The sequence below is a fragment of the Lepisosteus platostomus genome, chromosome 5, assembly GCF_059453375.1.
Source record: "Lepisosteus platostomus isolate fLepPlt1 chromosome 5, fLepPlt1.hap1, whole genome shotgun sequence".
In the NCBI taxonomy this organism is placed as follows: Eukaryota; Metazoa; Chordata; class Actinopteri; order Semionotiformes; family Lepisosteidae; genus Lepisosteus; species Lepisosteus platostomus.
This window is the reverse complement of record NC_142615.1, coordinates 16,633,454-16,651,402: the sequence shown is the minus strand read 5'-3', so window position 1 is coordinate 16,651,402 and position 17,949 is coordinate 16,633,454. Positions and strand designations below refer to the sequence as shown.

The window sequence follows — 17,949 nt, the reverse complement described above, 5'->3', positions numbered from 1 at the left end:
TAAGTTAAATACAAAACTAAAGAAAAAATAGGGTTAAATATAATTCAAAATATTTTGCTAACAATGTTAACTGTTTATGAATAATAAAATGTATTAACTAAGGAGTAGGATGGCACAGTTGTTAGTATGTTTTTTGTTTTGTTTCTTTTTCATAAATACAACAGTAGTACCTGATGTCTCAGTGGCTTTCAAAATTAAATTATGCATGCAAACCTGTGAACTAGAAAGATAACTAAGATTTTAATACTAATTAAATGACCGCGGGCACTTCCCACCCCCCCCTACATTCTCAGAGTAGAACAGACTAACCTTCTAATGAAAGACGGTCCACCCCCCACGGACAGGAAAAGTGCCCACAGGCACTTAAACTTAATATGGTCAGTAACGGTAAACAGTAACATGGTAAGAAGGAGCACGTACAAACGTTTTCGAAATAACCACATGTAAGACTCTGATCCTAAAAATGTTTAGGGAGAAAGTGGAATACTGGTGTGCTTCCAGAAGAATCAGTATGGCTCAGAGATTAAATAAAACTTCACAGACATTAATGAAGAGCATAACGCGTGTACTGTATGCACTGCAAGTACAACCCAACTCTCTGCAGGAGTGCTGGCTGTGACGAATTGAACCGGTTTCACGGGTATTTTCAAAGTAGGAGGCGAGATTTCCAGCGAAAGACACCCCCCCTCAAAAACCCAGTAAATACAGTACTTACTAGTTAAAGGCTAGGCTCCCGACTACGGCGAAAGGAACCCTTCTTTCATTAGAAGACAATGAACATATTTTAGCCCTGAATGAATTAATAGCAAACATGGTTTACATAAAAGACATTTTTCCAAGAAAGTTTAGCCTTTGTCACTAATGAAACCACTAAATAAAGACATAAATAGAAAAATCTTAAGATTTTTAAAATACATGACTTTGCTAAAATTTATTTGAAAATAAAAACAATTACAACCGCCAGGGGAGAGAGAGAACAGGGGAGGGATGTTGGTTTTGCATAAGGGGCGGGGCTATGGAAAGTAGGTATGTTTGGGAATGTGTAGTTACATGTTCTGGCTGTTTGTGAATTATCGTTGTTGAGTATGGAGTGTTGAGGTATTGATTTTGTGTAATGCTTTATGTTGAAAATTGAGGTGGATTTTGTTTATGATAAACAGGATAAACTGGGATGGGAGGAAGGTTTGGTTTTGCATAAGGGGCGGGATTATGCGAGGACTTTGCGAGTGTAAAATGGTTTGATTATTTGATTTTGTATTGTGGTTGTTATCTATGTTTTTGGTTGGTATTATGTTTATATGGTTGTTTTTGTTGGTTGGTTGTTATTATGGTTATTAGTAATACGATCTATAGTTGAAATCTGAGCCTAAATAAAAAGAAAAAGCAAGTGATTAGGTTTATGAGCAATCTAATTACTTATTCGTTTAAAAAGCTATATAAAATAAAGTTTATTATTAATTTGCTGGACAGAGCGGTGAACATTATTATGCATGAGACAAAGATAACGATCCTGATCAGTTTAGAAATCTGTGTACGCTGTAAGGTTTTTACTTCTTAAACTTTTAAAATACACGTTTAGAATTGAAAGAAATCCTCTTCCTGGTATAGCACACCAGCACGTCTTTTTTCTCCAATCAGAGGGGTGTCAGATGGTGTCAGCCAATCACCATTCTGCGTTGGGTAGCAACGGGTGACTGTTCTCAGGCGGAACATGTAAACAGCTTAATGTTCGTGTTAAATATTTTTTTTAAATTCAATTAAACGGGGACAGTTAAGACATTAAATATACATATACATACTGTATACAGTACAGTTTGCATACGGTAATATGTTTATGTTACGCGATTAAAAAATAAATAAATAAAAATGAAAAGTCCAGCACCAGCTGGATTCGAACACACAACCTGCCAGCTGGTAGTCACGCACCTAGACCAGTAGGCTACAAGACAGCTCGCATGATCAGGCAGGCGAAACAGCCTTACACAGTCCTGCCGCAGTACACTGATATAATCATACCGTTATTAAATTCTTTAGATACGCGATTCCATATTATATTCCCTTTTAATCAAATTCTAAAAGTATGCTGGTTGACTCCGGTATCACGTTAGTTAAAGACTTCGAAGCTTACAATGTTTAGGGAGAAATGGAATACCGGTGTGTATTTTTCCTTGTGATATTTTAAGCTCTAGTTGAATGATAGGTGTCGCATTTTAAATCATTTTCGTAGCTAGAAATTATAAAAGCAAGGAAGTTTTTATGCCCCGTTGAAGTAAAACAAAATGCCTGACAAAGTATGGCTTGGACAGATTCCAAGTGCTTGTACAAATGTGCTAAAGAAATTATACTTTGAGTATACAGCTTGTCCAAAGTCATCCATTATCAATACTATTAGTAATATCTTCAGTAAAGGCTTTGATGCATAAATATTTCTGATGAAGGTAGGTTGTGTACTTCTGTCCAACTGAGCAATCTTGCTTTCATAATATATACCAACATTTTAATGACTGATGATTAACATGCTGTAATACACAGTTCAAAATTAAAGGCTCAAATGCTGTACATGAGAGGTTAAGCTCCCCCTGGCGGTTTTACAAGGCGACGCCGGATAGTTAGTCACGTGACACACGTGACACACGTGATACTGCGTGATACTGTGACACGCCCACCGCGGTATGCCGCGAAATACCTCACCCATTTTGAATGGCTGCATCTGTATGTGGCCTTGTTGAGACATATTTCATCTAAGATAAACAAAGCTATAAGTATGGAGAGATGTGAGAGATAAAAAAGTTTGGGAAAAAATAGTAAGGAAGGGAAAGAGAGGTGTATAAAGAAAATGTATTAATTAGATAAGATGAATTTGAGTGGGTTATGGAGGGGCAATAGAAGAATAAAATTTAAATCTGTTAAGTTATTGTCTGCATTCCGTCCTTTCAGTTGGTCTGGCCCAGTTCAGTGACTTATTCAGAGATTGCATTTAATATTATATCACAAAACTGAGCACAGCAGGTGATTAGTGATGTGTGCTTCGATTTAAAAATAGCTTTACATGAAATCCTGCGCTGATAATAATGTAAATTATAGTGTCCTGCAAGTAAAATCTGGAAATACATTTTCTGTTTAAAAAAATTCACACTGCGTAACTCGCAGGTGATTCACTCGTCCTGACTAGATGGCGCTAGCAGGTGTGGTGAGGTTTATATCTGTTGCAGGGGTTGCAGAAATACCTCTGTCTCAAAATTCCTCTCCTCAGTTGTTCTGAAGCTGCGGCAGCCCTAAAGAATGACGTCATCATGCTGCGCGACTCAACACAACAGATATTTCACCCACGCGACAGTGATTGAGTCAGTTGTTTTAGCTAAATAATCAAGAAGAAAGTTATAAATAATTAACTTTACAGAATTGTGCAAAGAATACATCAGACAGTATGCCTGATATTTGGCAAAAAAGAACTAGGTTTCCAGATTTGGAGTAGGTGCAGTAGGTACCAGGGTGTTGAGGAGTCTGACAGCCTGTGGAAAAAAGCTGTGATATCTTTTACCAGATGGTAGGAGGGCAAAGAGGTTGCAGGAGGGGTTGGAGGGATCATCCACATTACTGGAGGCTTTGTGTGTGCAGCGTTTGTGGTAGATGTCCTGAATGGATGGAAGGGAGGCTCCAATGATGTTTCCTGCTGTTTTGACAATTCATTGCAGGGACTTGTGGTGATGCAGTTTGTCAAGATGCTCTCGATGGTACCTCTATAGAATGTGGATAGTATGGGGGGGAGGTTTGCCCTTCTCAGTTGCCGCAGGAAGTGGAGACGTTGTTGTGCTTTTTTTAGCTAGGGAGCTGGTGTTGAATGTCCAAGTGATGTCATCTGTGATATGCTTAGAAACTTAGTACTTCTAGCTGTCTCCACAGGGGAGCCGTTGATGTGTAGTGGGGATTGATCAGTGATCAGTGGGTTATCAGTCTCTACAGTTGTAAGGCACCTTGAAGGTACACCCCCATCATTAATATTTGTGCATCAGTGAAAGGTACACTCTTGAGCAATCTTGAAGGAAACTAATACTATTAGACAGGCACCTCTGGAAGATCTTAAGAGTCTCTTTACACCACTTCAAATGTTGTTTTTCAAAGGAGGTCTCCCCCATCCAGGTACTGACCAGGTTCACAGCTGCACAGGTTCAGTGCCTTTTTTTGTTGCAAGGTGATGAAGCAGCTAGCTGCAAAAATTGTTGCGTTGGCTGAAAATCACTCAGGCCTCCCACGAGTCAGGCAAAAATTTTAAGACTGAACCACCAATGCTCAGTGTGATGATCTGTAAAAATATATATTTATACATACAATATATATAATATATATAATAATAATAATAATAATAATTGCTTACACTTATATAGCGCTTTTTCTGGACACTCCACTCAAAGCGCTTTACAGGTAATGGGGACTCCCCTCCACCACCACCAATGTGTAGCATCCACCTGGATGATGCGACGGCAGCCATAGTGCGCCAGAACGCTCACCACACATCAGCTATCAGTGGGGAGGAGAGCAGAGAGTAATGTAGCCAATTCATAGAGGGGGAGTATTAGGAGGCCATGATTGGTAAGGGCCAATTGGAAATTTGGCCAGGACACCGGGGTTACACCCCTACTCTTTTCGAGAAGCGCCCTGGGATTTTTAATGACCACAGAGAGTCAGGACCTCGGTTTTACGTCTCATCCGAAGGACGGCGCCTGTTTACAGTATAGTGTCCCCATCACTATACTGGGGCATTAGGACCCACATGGACCACAGGGTGAGCGCCCCCTGCTGGCCCCACTAACACCTCTTCCTTATAGTATATTATATATATATATAAAATAATAACTTATACTTTTTTTTCACTCAGTGCTGGATTTTGGGTGCCAAAGGAAACCTTTGGACAGGTGACAATTTTATCCTGTCTGGAAATTTTATTTTGGAGACTTTTTTCTGCCTGTGTTGTATAGTGCAGCATTCAGGAATATTCCAAAACTGAGTCAGATTAAATGGTTTAAGAAAACCAGTTCAACTGGAACATGGAAGAATAAAAAAAATGGCAAAACAGTTCCTATATAAAAACTGAAACAAAACAACAACATAACTGCAGTACATCACACTATAAAACAAAACAGCAACAAAAAATAACGTTATGACATAAAAATGTTAAAATATAGAAGCTGTTAAAACATAACAAAAAAAACTGCTATCTAACATGCGATCAGAATCACATAAAACAGAACCTGAGATCGGTATAGTTTCTTTCTTGCTGGGGTATCAAGCTAGTCACTGGTTGGTCCTTTTCAACAGGGATCCATGAATGGTACCCTCATGTGAAGGCAAATCAACACAGGTGACTGGTCTGCCCAGCACAAGAGCAGGCCCGGTTTTCTTAAGCAGCACTGAGTTACCAGGAGCGATGCAGCTCTGGCCCAAATCAGTGTCCACTGGCTTGTGTCAATACTGCAGTGGGAACTCCCAGATGAGTTGAAAATGGTGCTGTTGTAACTTGCTGCTTGGATTGGGAGAAGTGGCAGTGAGGCCATTGCTTTCTGGAGAAAAGATGGATTCAGTATCTTGTCTGCGCCCCTGCTGCAGTGAGGGGGATGGTTCAGGGCTGAAGTCCAGTCCTGGCTCTCCCTGGCAGAGTGGTTTTAATATTAAAGTGATGTGCTAATGGAGCAGTTATTCATGAGATTGTGTGGGTATTTCACAGAGGCTCAGGACAAACCCCCTGCCTGAAAGTCTCCTGTGTGCATTCAGACAGTCACAGGTCAAGAGCCAGGCAGGCAGGGGAACAATGGACACAACAAAATAAAAAATAAAATAACTACAGTGGTACTAGAAGGTTTGTGAACCCTTTAAAATTTCTGTATGTCTGCATACATTTGACCTAAAATGTGATCAGATCTTCGTCTGAGTCATAAAATAGATAAAGAGAACCCAAAAAAACAAATAACATAAAAAGATATACTTTTTCATTTATTTATTGATCAAAAAGTATTTTAGATTCTGGCAGTGTGGGGCCCGATGTAAAATATTTCCACTCGCCCTGATCATGGTACAAAATTTTAATGAGCACATTTAAATGTTTTTCAAAAGCTGCAACATCTGACAAGCTAATTTTCTGATTCTCTGAAAAAGACAAATCGTGGTGAAATTGCTCAGCCACTTTAATTATCGCATATTCGTGTAGTGAGTATTCATTAAGCCGTACACACAGCCTGCAAAGCCCAGATTACTGTCCAGATAATGTAAGTCGACAAGGTGTACCTTCCGTTCTATTACCCTACTGTACAAAATGGATTTAAACCTTCTGTGAGCACCGCCCTCCATATTCCGTTATATTGTGACTACTAATCTGAGGGTGTCATCTGTTAGAACATCTGTATGGCTCTGTAAGAGGTCTGAGATGTGATTTTAAAAAATCATTTAATTCATTTAATTCTCTGGGACACCTTCTGAGCGAGAAAAGCAGGTCATTAAACCTGCTGGAAGACAAACACAACTGCACAAAGTCATTAGGACCTACACTTGGTGAAATTTCATCCAGTATTCTTTGGACTGCTCCATGTACAGTGTCTATAGCCACTACATATGAGTCAACTTTGTCAAGATAAACAAAACGAAATTCTTTATAGTTCTCTGATGCCCTAAAATTTTTATCGGTACTGTCATAACGTTGCACGAGTTCCAGGAAAACTAAGGGGTCTCTATTCGTATCGCCACCGCCACCAACATGATTCTCATCGTTCATCACAACCGGCTCTCAGTTTTCAAAGTTATCGTTATCAGGTTCTACTGCAGCACCCCTGACCATTACATTATTTTCTACTCCAGCATTTTCATTGTGTGGATCGGGTTGGTCATGTGGAATGTTGTGTCTCTCTCTGAATCTTTTGTGTCTCAACAAAAATGCTTTTGCAAGTTTAATTCTTTTATTAACATACTGACGCGTGATGTTGGTAAGGGGTCGGTCTTTTAACCACTTTTAAAATTGCGTGTTTAGTCATTTACATCCATCAGCGTTCGGCGCATTTGTACCATAAAATCCCATTGCCAGGTCGCGAAATGCTGCCTTTTGAGCTAAATACGCTGTTGAAGTTATGTCAAAAAGGAAAGTGGTAAAAGACTGGACATTTTTTGGTAGATCGGGTTGTACATCGGCAAAAACAGATTTTTGGCGCACTAATTTTCTCTTTTTATCCATTTCATTAGTGTTCCCCATAGCTAGTAACTGAGCTATGTAGCTCACACACTTTAAAACATTACCACTCGACAAGTCTCTAAACGTACTATTAGTTCTATCCAAAGGTCTGACATGTTTTGATCCAGACAGCGTTTTGTTAACTACGGCCTTCCGTGATGAAATCACCACTGGGCCTAGCGTCTGCTACCCCATTTCTCCCACATCTTTTTCCACTCTCGAAGATGCCGCGTCTGTGTGTGCTGTGTTGTGCTGTGCCTCACGTTTTGGGCCCCACTAACATTATTTGAAGCCTGAGCAGTGTCTTTACGAATAAGAAAAAAAAAAGGGTGTTAGGTGTTGACCATGATACCTAATATCACAAATTACCAAGAAAATAGAAAACTTATGTAAGCAGGACATTTTTTAATTAGTTAAACTCTTATGTAATACGCACCATTTGTCAAAGATTATTTAGAAACGCTCTGCTTCTCTTCCACACGTTAATTCCCCGTCGAGCCTGCTGCCTGCATCTAATCTAATGGACATGCTCTCGTTAGCAATGGTGTTAAGTTCTCTGCAGCTGACACTTGTGACGCCATTTATGTTCGCTACAGCCATTGGCTTATACCCAGACTCACTCAGAAAGAGAAGAAAGAACACTGTCCACAATACAGATGTACACGGTTGTAATTCTTACCCACTGATGCCGGAGAGTTCTGACGACTCCAACACCACAGATTTATTCCCTGTTGAGCCTATCGCCTGCGTCGGGTGTATATCTGCTGCATGTAATGGAAATGCATCAAACAATGCTGTAATTTCACTTTTAATAAGACGAATGTACATACCCAAGAAAAATTCATAGTCATCCATCAAGTCCTGTAGTGCAAGGCTTCAAAAAAGGGAGTCTTCCACTGTCTGTATCTGCTCTTTGCGTGCCACTGTTCTATTCTTCTGAAGTCCAAAGATCTCCCAAGACTGACAGACTCGGACACTGCAAGCCAAGTCCTTATGTAGGTTTTTAGGTCACTTCACTGTCCACGCCCGAAACCGTAAAGTTCTGAGAGATGTGTTTTTTAGAGATATGAACCCTAACCCTTTTATGACCTAGCAGTTCCAACTGCAGAGAAGTTGTCAGTAAAATGTAAAGATCTAAACATTCCACAAAAGCTTTACATTTTTTAATCTGATATAATTTTGCACATAATTTTCTTTTTCTTCCCCCCAATCATGAGGTTTGTGGTTGGGGTCTACTATAGCACCCCAACCAATTTAAAAGTGTTTATGCTTAAAATTAGCTGGGGTGTCTGGTATAAACTACCGACTGAGGTGTCTGGACCAGCCACTGACTGCCGCGAAGATGGCCTCTTTGAATGAGGAACACGTCGTTGAGGAAACTGAAGTGGTACATTATTACAATATTTTCTGATGGGGGTTTGTTGTTTCAATCTATGGTTAGGTATGTTATTTTCAACACTTGGCTTTTTCGCCAGACAGTGCATCAACCCAGATGGACTTCAGATTTCCTGTCTATTCTGAAAGTGATTCCGGTGATGAGGAACTGAGAATATCTGACATGAAAGAGTCACTACAAATGGTAAATATTTTAGGAAAAGGCACAAGTTAAAGTTAAAGTTTTAAAATTTATGAAGACACAGACATCCAATGACTGTATAACTGATTCATTTGTGCCCAGTCACTGGAAGCTTTAATGCGATTCTTTTCCCATCCTTATTTCTTCGTTCCCATGAATTTACTCTATAGTAAAGGAAAAGGAAAGGCTGGCAACTGCAGGTATTCTTTGTCTGTGCTGAACTGCTTGTGCAGAGAGTTATATTCGCTTTACAGGGGGTGTCGTTTGGTGGTAAAGCACATGCCTTGCAAGTTTGAGGTTCTGGGTTCAATTCCTGGCATTTCCAGGTGTTTTGTTACCACCGTCACATAGCAAACGTCTTCGCTTGTGTTCAGAGAGACCCAGGTTTATAAAATAAAATCTAGATACTCTCGAAGTGCTACAATGTTGCTCTACTGCTTTAAAGGTACTTCCAATTTATTAAGTCTTGTTAACTATCAAATGATTTTAACTAATTTAACGTAATCTACAAGAAAGCCAGAGAAGGTCTTCGATTTGTCTTGGCTGTTAAAGAAGCACCTGTTTAATCTCAGCCGGGATTTCTTGAGAGCTCGTTCAGCGAGCGAGTCCTCCCTCTGGACTCCACACTGAGCTGAAAACTGCGTGAGCTCCTCACTGCGTGTCCTGTACAGTTACATGTGCTCTTGTGTAGATTAACTACATGCAGCACAGCGACAAGAACACCTTGAACGTGTTCCGTATGGGAAGAAAAATGATAAATAGAACGTGTAAAATATCCATGGTACAAATCAAAAACATGAAGGACAAAACAATGACTTTTGAAGATCACAAGAGATTCAAGAAACACAACCATCCACTTGAATGCTGAACACTTAAGTTAAAAGATTGATTGTTTACCTACAAAGCGAAGGACATGACCTGTAAATCTCTTCATGGTTTATAGTTTACGAAATAAAACAATTTCTTTATTTCTTGCTGGATGATTTATTGAATTTAAACAAAATCACAATTAAAAACCTTTTGTGTTAAACTGTTATACACACACTCTATCGAAGACAAACGTTAGTGTCTTCTGATGTGTGCACGCCCATTTCTCCAAAACAAAAAAAAAACTTAATTGAATTTAATTTATCTACTTTTTTATGCTTGCATCGTTTTTTAATATTTCTGTAAAATCTTGTCTTCTTACTAGTCTTGATATACATTTTTCGAACATGGTGCAATAATTTTGTTATTAGTTTCAGTTTTGGAAAATCGCGGCCAGAAGCTACCGAAACTGGTAATGTTCACATAATAGCAGCATTTTGGGTGGAAAAAGGTATTTCTTCATATGAATCCTAACACTTTTATGGGCGGCATTCTAAGACTTCTCACTTCAGATAAAGCTGTCAATACATCATACATTTCTACTCCATTAATATCAGCAGTACTATTGCTACCGAACGCTAAATATAGATCCTGGCAATACTTCATGAGATCATTTTTAGAAAATTGTTTATTTTAAGTTTTCCAACAAATCTGAACTGTAATTGTGAAATATTACAGCTGAGAATACAAAAGGAATATGAAGATCAAATTCAATGTATGAAAATTATTTTCTTGGAAGTTGCCAACCTAAATGGAGGCACACGTGTTTCCATGGTAAATTTACTCCTGCTCCCAAACCAATATGGTGCAGCGATATCTGAGAATGGCACTGTCACTGCATGTGAGTCACGTGTTCCAGCTGTCAACCTACGATACCATGTTCAACCAATGCTAGTAATATTACTATTGTAATAAAGGAGCAAGAGAGGTGCAGTTGGTAGAGCTGGCGACCCTTAAGTTCAGAATTGTTGATTCAAGGGTCTTTTCTGATCCCTTTAATCTTTTAGTAGGACAGTGCAAGCAAGACGTGATAGTGTACAGTGACAACCCAATGTCGTATGTGCTTTGTGTAATTCAAGTTTCTTACTGCTTTGGGGCTTGATTCAGATATCGCTGTGAAAGCCAGGGGCAAGCAAAGGTTTTTTCTAAATCGAGGGTGATCTGCTCACGAGTAAGTATAAACACCTGAACATTTACTGTTTGAAGATGACACTTTGTTGCAATACTTCTTCTTCTTAATCTCACATAATGGTATTTTGGTGGGGCAAAGAAGTGTAGCCCTTGTACAACTTTGATAACTGATTAGAGCTTTAAGTTACAGCAGCAGGAGTAGCAGTAATGGCAAGATCGTATTTGGAGTCCAGCATTTCTCATTTCTTATGCAGAGCCGTCGACTCTGAAAGCACTGCTGAGCGCAATAAGGAATTGTGGCTTCAGATCGCTGTAACTTAGAGCTGCCTTGGTCTGTTCATGCTGCCTACACACTTTGAATTGCTGGCATTTTCTGCAAACTTTCCATTCTGAGGTTTCATGAAATTTCTTACATTTGAGACAACACTAAAATATTTCATTTGGGTTACCTAATACATAGTGCAAACTGTATCTGCATGGGGATCCTGTGGCTCATGAAGCCATTTGTTATTCTGTTGTGAGGTGTGAGGGGCAGAATGCAAATCGAGTTGGTGAATAGAAAATGAAACAGGAGTCACTTCTTGAGCTACGAATTCCAAATAGTATGAAAACCCATGGATTTTAACAGTGCAGAATACTCTGCAAATTGCACTGAGTTGCTTGCTTACTTCTGCTGCTTTTACAGTCATTCACTGTCAGCAAGCACTGGAACAATTCAAGAGAGGTAAAAACAGAAGTTGTCAGGAGTGGGATTTGAACCCACCCCTCCATTTGGAGACCAGAACACCCAAGCCAGCTAGAAAGACACACATCCTTGAGTTTTGCGCCTTAGACCACTCAGCCATACTGACAAGCCAGAGTAGAAGGTGTGCTGAATGCACCAGTAGTTGACTAAACTGAATTTCTTCCCTGAAATGATTTGCTTGTGAAGAGCCAAGTTGCTTTGAACGGATCTTGGAAATCAAATATACGGATGGATTCAGAGTGTGCTTTCCAAAGTTTGTGTAACATTTTCCTTTGCTAGGGTACAGTTATCTTCCCAATCTTGATTACCTAAAACCGGGTCCCATCATATAAAACAGCTTTTCTTCCTGGGGAACAAAGGTTGTTTTCAATATTTCTAATTTTGGTTTCAAGATTGCAATTTAGTGTGATTTAAAGAAATTATTTAACATCATACGTGATCTAATTTTCATTTTTCTATTGTAATCTCTTGTGAATGTGTGCATAGGTTTCATGGTTTCAATATAAGACTATAAAATGTCTTCTTTGTATTATTCTGTAGTAATTTGTGAAAAGACAATAAAGTTCTTAACAAATCCCATATATTTGATTTCTGCATTCTGTTAAGGCTATAACAGATAACTTTTCTCTACAATTTTGAGACAGAGTAACAGAGTAAGTAGAGACGTTTTGCAAGTTACTTGACAATCTAGATAAAATAACATGGAGGTGAAAAAGGAAGGCACAGTAGGTTTAGAAGACTGATAACTTAGCTCTTGGCCACCATCCCATTGCATTCAAAGTCTCAGCCTACTATACTATGGTGAATCAACGCTAGTAATATTACTGTTGTAATAGAGGAGCAAAAGAGGCGCAGCCAGTAGAGATTGTGATTTCAAGGGTTGTTTGTGTCCTTTCTGATCCCTCTAAGCTTTTAGTAGGACAGTGCAAGCAGGACGTTATAGGGTACAGTGACCCCGAGTGCCTTATGACCATTGCCTGATTCAGCTTTCTTTCCATTTTGAGCCTCGATTCAGATATTGCTCTGAAAGCATCGGGCGAGCAAGAGTGTGTCTGACTCGAGGAAGATCTGCTCACAAGTATTAAAAACTTCAGCATTTACTGTTCGAATACCACACTTTGTTAAAACACGGCTGCTTCTTAAGCTAATGGGCACGCATTGTATAGTTAATGCTGTTATTAATAAAACCTTAAATTCACATAATGGAATTTTGATGGCGCAAAGTAGTCTAGCTCCTGTACAACTGTACATGCCCGCTGATTAGAGCTTAAAACTACAGTAGCAAGAGTAGCAATAATGGCAACAACGAGTTCGGCATTTATCATGTCTTCTGCAGAGCCATCTTATCTGAATGCACTGCCCGAGATAAAAGAGGACTTGTGGCTTCGTTTTTACAGACTGCTGCGTTGCTCTGTTCATGCAGACTACACGCTTTAAATTTATGACATTTACTGCAAGAGTTGATTTTCCAGGGTTTTTTTTAATTCTTCGCATTTGAGCACGCACTAAAATATTTCATTCAGGTTCGCCGAATACATCATGAAACCGGTATTTCCAACGGTCTTACATGAAACCTTTTTGTTATTCTGTTCTGAAGTTTGAAAATGAAAATGAAAAGGGGGTCACCTTCATAGGCTTGAAAGAAGTCCAAGCCACATAAAAACCCGCGAATTCTCACAAATTGCCTTGTGCTGCACCTTTCTTCTGCTGCTTTTATAATTCGGGCTTCAACATTTGAATGCATACCTTATGATAATCACATTCACGTGTTTACGAAGCTTTTTTCTGTCCGTTGTGTTCTTGCGAAGCAGTTTCTCCGTTTTCCTCCTATTGTGATTGTCAGCGAGAACAACAAGACTGGAACAGTGTAAGACAGGGTAAAACGCCTTACTGTCGGGAGTGGGATTTGAACCCGCGCCTCTATTTGGAGAGCGGAACACACAGCTTAAAAGACAAGAATCTATGAAATCGTTATTTTAAACCATTCGACTATCCTGAAGAAATGTATGCTGAATGCACCAGTTGCATCTGATTTGTAACTTTAGGACGATTGACACAACTGGAAGAACACAATTTGTGGCGTTTAGCATGACATAGTCTTGCAGGCAGACAATGTTTTGTCCCACTACTTATATAATTTAATCGTTTACTCGTTTAAAAAAAAAACTCGGTCTTCTCGTTCCTAAGTCAGATTTTTAGTGCTTTTGAACGGTACTTCCAACCAGAGCTCACTCGATCTGTTTGTGATCAGACCATGGAGTGGGGGTTGTACCAAACGCACGTTCCTTCCCAATGCTGAGACGATCATTCGAAAGATGGGTGTGAAGAGAGACAGGCTTTGTCGACTAAAAAACAGGGCAGGATATGCACGAACACTAATCACTGGCGACAGTTATGTTCTTCTTACTATAGAAACTCCTACATTGCAAATTTTTTAAAGACTTTGAAACTAAAGGAGAGTGGTGATAAATGAAACAGGCACGGGTGGGGCTTGAACCCACGATCTTTGGTTTACAAGACCAACGCCTTACCACTTGGCCACCGCGCCTTCAAGGGTGGATAAATTATTTTTTTCTGAATCTTGTTTACATCGCCTGGAGCCAGCAACAACAAAAAATAGGGATTTTTAACAAGGAGATATGCAGCAGTGGTGTAATCCCAAAAGATGCCCCCGAAGAGACTGGAGCTTTAATCCAGCTCCTTAGAGCGCTCGGCCGCGTTACTCTCGACAGCGGCTCTTCAGCTCTTGTTGTCTGACCTAGTGGTGTTATGATGCATGGAAGCGACTGCAACTTCGTTTTCTGAGATGCTTTCTCTCACGAGGTGAAACCTCGACTTCTTTGGCACCTCTGGATATACTTCTTCTGTAGAGCAGGCTTTCACACCTTAGCTTATAGCACCCTTCAAGTCATTTTATTTTTATAGAAAGATGCATTCCTGTTTTAAAAATGCTTTATGAGGCGTGTTTGATTAAACGGACAGTTTTCTTATTGTAGAATGCAGATCTGTGCAGCAATTGTACTGGATTTGACTGGGATTCTGAAATATTTCTTGCAATATTTCTTTCATGAACCTATACTAAAAAACAGACCTGAAACTCCCTAGCTTCCAATCTCTGATGTTACTGTCTTGAAACTCGGACGTGATGTTCTGCAGACATGCAGTGTCCCTTTACTCTCGTTGTTTTCAAAACGACCTCCGTTGTCGGGCGCAGTTGAAGTGGAACTGGCCTGACTGCACTGGCTCAAAATGTCCCTTAATGGGACTAGAATGAAATTCTAATATACGTATATCGTTATAGGTCAATTAGACATCTCTGATTATACAGTATGTCCATTATACATAAATGGTTGAAGTTCTATTATACGGATACATTTAGAGGACTATTATATCTATATAGTTAAAGGTCTATTATACATCAAAGATAGGTTTTATAGGTGTAGAAACTAGTAAATCAAGCCAATGATTTGGTTTAGAAATTTATTCTGAAAATATACAATTATTCACACCTGAAAAATATGTAGTTCCAATTATGCATTTTATACAATATCGTATTAAACATGATAATGTTTATTACAATATTGTTTATTACAATATATCATAAAAAACGCAACTAGTAAACTTCAGCTACAAATTATAGTAACATGGGAATATATATATATAGTAATGACAAACACAAACTAATTACATTAACACGCTAATATTTAACTCAAAACAACATTTCGATTCAAATATAAGTTTTAAAAATCACAACTTCTATATTTCCACGAAAATATTTTTAATGTTGCACAAACACTACTTTCTAATAAAGATAGAATTAAACTGTTCTGTGTCTCATGGTGATCCTCCTCTCGATACTGATGAATTGTTTAATATGATCCCTCGAGAAAAAAAAAGTGTCAATATCCGCCTGGAACGATTGATGCCCCATCAAACAATTTTTAATTTCCCCGGAAGTTCATACAGTAGAAACCTGCTTCGTGGCTTAAATTCAAGGGAAACAATGCTTCCTACACCCCTTTGATAGCTCAGTTGGTATAGCGGAGGACTGTAGGGGAAATAGTAAGGCATCCTTAGGTCGCTGGTTTGACTCCGGCTCGAAGGAATGTGCTTTTTGTGAACTTTAATCAAAGAGATAAAATAGCAAATCTTTTTCACTCAGACGTTGATCAAAAGCTTAATAAACCACGAAGCAGACCCAGTGGGCAAAAGACGTATAATAAACGTCTATTAAACGCATACCTTAGACGTCTAAATGTGGTCTGCAATTCGTCTAGAATGAAATTCTAATATACGTCTAAAGTTATACGTCAATTATACGTCTATGTTTAGACGTTCATTATACATAAATGGTTGGAGTTCTATTATACGGATAAATTTAGAGGACTATTATACATATATGGTTGGAGTTCCGGATAACTTTAGAGGTCTATTATACGGATAACTTTAGAGGTCTATTATACGGATAACTTTAGAGGTCTATTATACGTATATGGTTAGAGGTCTATTATACGGATAACATTAGAGGTCTATTATACGGATAACATTAGAGGTCTATTATACGTATATGGGTAGAGGTCTATTATACATCAAAGATAGGTTTTATAGGTGTAGAAACAAGTAAACCAAGCCAATGATTAGGTTTAGAAATTTATTTTGAAAATACACATTCACACCTGAAACATATGTGTTTCAAATTATACATTGTATACAATCAATTGTAGCGGCAAGGCTTAATAATAATGCAGAATTAAGTGTTCTGAGCCTTCCCAAAAGAGGCCCCATCTCACCCTCCATCTCTGTGGTGCAGCCACAGAGAAACCATTCATGCAAGATGTTTTCTTTTGATAAGGACAGCTCCCAAAGGGGGATGCACTTAGCTAAGCCTGGCTATCATGATCAATGGTTATCCATTGGTGCCTATCTGTCTAGGGAGTGCCAGTTGGACATCTGGACTGCATTACTAGGTGTCAGGACTAAGTGACTCATATCTCACCTTGATCAACCAATCAGGGACTGGTAGGGCCGAGTAACCCACGTGGGACTCTGATGCCCATGGAACTTTCAGCCAATCAATGAGCTGAAGTTCCTCCAGGTAAAAACAGGCAACACAGAGAGCCTGAGAGATTGAGATTCAGATTCAGTAAGATTCTAAAGGGAATTCAAAGGAGAATTCCAGGTCAGGACGGCCCAGGAGCAGAAGGCTCCCAAGGGCAGGACATTCTCGCAGCGCGCCTCCTGACCATCCTGAGACTCAGCCCGGACAACCACGGAACGGCCAGTGTGTCCGAGTGCCAGAACTTTCCTTTGTTCTAAGAGTCTAGAGTGGAGGTTGCCAGAGAGTAACCAGCAGCAGGCCTCGTGAACAGGTCGGAACTGTGGACAGCTGAATCACTATTCAGAACTAGCTCTTCATCAGGAACGAACCGGTCCTCTTCCTGACTTGCTGGGACCCACAGTCATCTTTTCTCCTGTGCACAAACTTTGCTAGTTAAAGCCAACAGTGAGCATCAGCAGCGCACCGTCGCAAGCCGCACAGCACAGCCTGGCACGGAGCCAGAGAGCGCGAATTGGACAGCAACAGCCTGCAACTGTTTCTTTGTGCCCGCAGGAGATCTGAACCCCCAGAAATTGGATGAGTATTCAACTTCAATGCATTACAGCTCAAGAATTCAATTGTTATCCCAACCAGTTGATATCAATTTAATTCCTAAGAGTTATGTACTTGTTTCGAGTATCTAATGTAGAAGTTATAACCAAGTTCATTTATGAAACGGTCTAATGAATGATATACTGAACGTATGTCCTCTTGATATGTGTAACACTTTGTAACTGATTGAATATATACCTTTTGTATTCTGATAACCCTCTCGATAAGATCTGTTAGGTTTATAGGCATATTCTATGTATTAATAAATGTATCCTCGTGTATTAGTACCTGTGTGTGCGTGTTGTTTGAGTTATGTCGCATGGTTGGATTCTAAAGCCATCAAAAGAATCAACTTTGTGATTTACTGCTACAATTAATAATTGTCTCAGTAAATGCCCAAACCCCACAGAACTGGTGCCTTCAGAGAGCCACTATGATTACATATTTGGCGTCCCTGAACCGGTTTTCCCTACATTTATTTGGCGTCCCTGGGCCGGCATAATCTACACAATCAACAATCAACATATGGGCAATAATCATAAAAAACACAACTAGTCTTAAACTTCAGCTACAAATTCTGGTAACATGGCAATATACAGTATAGTAATGACAAACAAACTAATTACATTAACACACTAACTCAAAACCACATTTTGATTCAAATATACATTTTAAAATGTACAACTTCTATATTTCCAAGAAAAAAAATATTACAATGGAAGTTAAGACGATTTTTGTCCACTATTTGCAAACCCTGTCTAATTGTC

At 39.3% G+C, this 17,949-nt stretch overlaps 2 non-coding genes across 2 annotated transcripts; one reads left to right on the top strand and one right to left on the bottom strand.

Annotated features, from left to right (window-relative positions):
- Positions 1 to 14,008: 14,008 nt before the first annotated feature.
- trnat-ugu (transfer RNA threonine (anticodon UGU)) lies at positions 14,009 to 14,080 on the bottom strand. Its single transcript has one exon. It is a non-coding gene; the product is annotated as a tRNA-Thr (tRNA).
- Positions 14,081 to 15,549: 1,469 nt separating this feature from the next.
- Positions 15,550 to 15,637, top strand: trnay-gua (transfer RNA tyrosine (anticodon GUA)). Its single transcript is given in 2 exon segments — positions 15,550 to 15,586; positions 15,602 to 15,637. It is a non-coding gene; the product is annotated as a tRNA-Tyr (tRNA).
- Positions 15,638 to 17,949: the final 2,312 nt, after the last annotated feature.